The 2500-nt window shown below is 39.8% G+C and overlaps 1 pseudogene; it reads right to left on the bottom strand.

Moving 5' to 3' along the window:
• Window positions 1–2500, bottom strand: part of LOC143305873 (large subunit ribosomal RNA) — an 8647-nt pseudogene that overhangs the window by 3461 nt on the left and 2686 nt on the right.

Here is a 2500-nt window from a genome sequence, read left to right as displayed (position 1 = left end):
TCTATTATTAAGTTAAATATTAATGGCGATAAGGGGTCACCCTGTTTAACTCCCCTGTTAACTGCGATATTTATTTCACTATTTTTTGTTTTTATTTTAGTCTCGCATGCAATGTAAGCTTTCCTTATATATTGAGCCATTCTACGTGGGACACCTTTTAACTTTAGGCAATCCTCAATTGCACTATGAGGCACCGTGTCGAATGCTTTAGCAATATCGACCACCGTAATTATACCACCTTTTTGTTGCTTCATTTGCGCTATAGAAGCCCCGAGTAATGCAACATTTTGTTTGCAACCATCTTCTTTGGTGAAGCCTTTTTGTCGCAATGATTGTTCAATCTTTACTCGAAGTCTATTATCTATCATAGCCGAAAATATTCTGCTAACTATGGAGCCAATCGTAAGTGGCCGCCAGTTTTTAATATCTTTCGGGTCTTTATTCGGTTTTGGTATCAAAACGGTTCTATTTATTCGCCAGCATTTAGGATAGTATTGTTTTAATATTAATAGATTATACAAGTTCGCCAATACTTGCACTGCTCCTTTCCTCCGCAAATGTAATTTCCGAAGACCATCAACACCCGGCGCTGTGTTAGCTTTTATTTTTTTCATTTTCTCAATAATATTTTCATCAGTTATCGGGGGATATATTTCATTTATCGGTATAGTGGGTGCCCTTATTAGATCTTTTAATCTAGGGAGGCCTTCGTCAGTGCCCGTAACTCCCCATAATTCTGAATAACATTTCTCTATTTCTTCCTTGGCAGGTAATTCAGTGCAATTAGTGTTCGTATTTTTTTTATTATTTTCTATACTTATATCTAATACTGCCATATCAACTAATTTTTTAGGACATTTCTTATATAATTCTTGGAATCGTGCGTATCTGTATTTGTTAAATCTATTTCTTTCATTAACTCTGTCTCTATCAATTTTGTTATTATTATTTCCTGGTTTTTTAGGTCTCTCATTGTGTTTATCTCTTTTCCTGTAATTATTCAATCGTTGGTTATTTCTTCTATTGCAGGTATCATCGGTTTCCTCGTCGTTCTCCTGCTCTTCCTCATCCTGCTGACTTTTCAACGTATCTGTAAGTATTTTAATAATTTTCTCTATTTCGTTATTATCATTTTCATTAACCTCTTGATTTTCTATGCATGCAATTTCTTTTATTCTATCATTTATTACTAGCAGTTCCGGGTTATCTGGTGGAGGACTCGATTGTATACTTTCTTTTAGACGTTCCTTCCATGTTTGTTCATTTTCTTCTTCTTCTAGTTGTGCGTTGTCTTCCTCATTCGGTGGATTTTCATCTAACTCAAGAGAATTCTCGGGCCCAGCTTCAATCCGAGTTACTACTGTCGTAACATCAGGGGTAAGTATTCTTCTCTTATCGCTTATTTGTTTTAAGGTTTTATTTGGCATGTATTTTACGATTTCGGCGTTTATCTGTTTCACATTTTTGAACCTTTCATTCAGTACGCGTAATAGGGCAGTCTCTTCGTCCGTCCATGCTGGGCACCTACTCTTTTTTTTTGTTTCAGGAGCGGTTGCTTTGGCCCGCGCCTCGTTCCTCACACCCGGGTGTCTATGTCTTTCATGCGTAGATAGGCCTCTCTTAGTATCGAAGCTTGCATCACAACTGCCACATTTGTACTCTTTCTGTACTGACTGCACTACGCCTTTGCATTTTGGTATATGACATTTTAGTGCCTGTGGTCTAACATACTCTTTTCTACAATAATGACAGCACCATTTAATTTTCAGGCGGGAATGCGCTGTTTGTGCATGCTTAAGAAAATCTTTATCATTCAGGAAATGTTTTTGTTGCCCAACATCACCACAAACCGAGCAAATAATAGTATTGCTTAGTGGCAGTATTATGATTTGTTCATTCTCATTATCATTGGACGTGCCTGGTTCATCATCAAAGACCCTCCTGTCCGTAGCGGAATATTCCGCCACAGGGGTTCCAGGGTCAGGAGCCCCTGCGTCCGAGGCTTCGTCGCTTTCGCTCTCCATTTTTTTTTTTTTAGGTAATTGTGTACCCATAACATAAATAATTCCATTTTACATACCCAATCATATCCTTGTCATTGCCATGTCGTAACCATTAATCCATCCGGACGCCTTTACCCCGTTTGCTGCCTAGTATAAGACTAGGTCCCAGCGGGCACCACGAGGAGGTGGGGCAGACTTGAGAAGCCAGCATAGCTGACTTCCCCTTGCGATCGAGTAACCATGGCTCTCTCAAGAGGATCTGAAGCGCGTGCTACAAGAAATAAGCCTTTCAGCTTACTGACGGATATCCGTTGTGGCACACTGTACCAACTCAACACTTCTACTATCAACTTCCGGTTTAGCGCAATTGCACGCTCACCAGAGACCCCTTAAGAGAGTCATAGTTACTCCCGCCGTTTACCCGCGCTTTTTTGAATTTCTTCACGTTGACATTCAGAGCACTGGGCAGAAATCACATTGCGTCATCACCCGTGAGG

Source organism: Osmia lignaria, chromosome 11 (assembly GCF_051020975.1).
Source record: "Osmia lignaria lignaria isolate PbOS001 chromosome 11, iyOsmLign1, whole genome shotgun sequence".
Classification (NCBI taxonomy): domain Eukaryota; kingdom Metazoa; phylum Arthropoda; class Insecta; order Hymenoptera; family Megachilidae; genus Osmia; species Osmia lignaria.
Note: the sequence above shows the minus strand (reverse complement) of the source record. Positions and strands in the feature narration are given on the sequence as shown.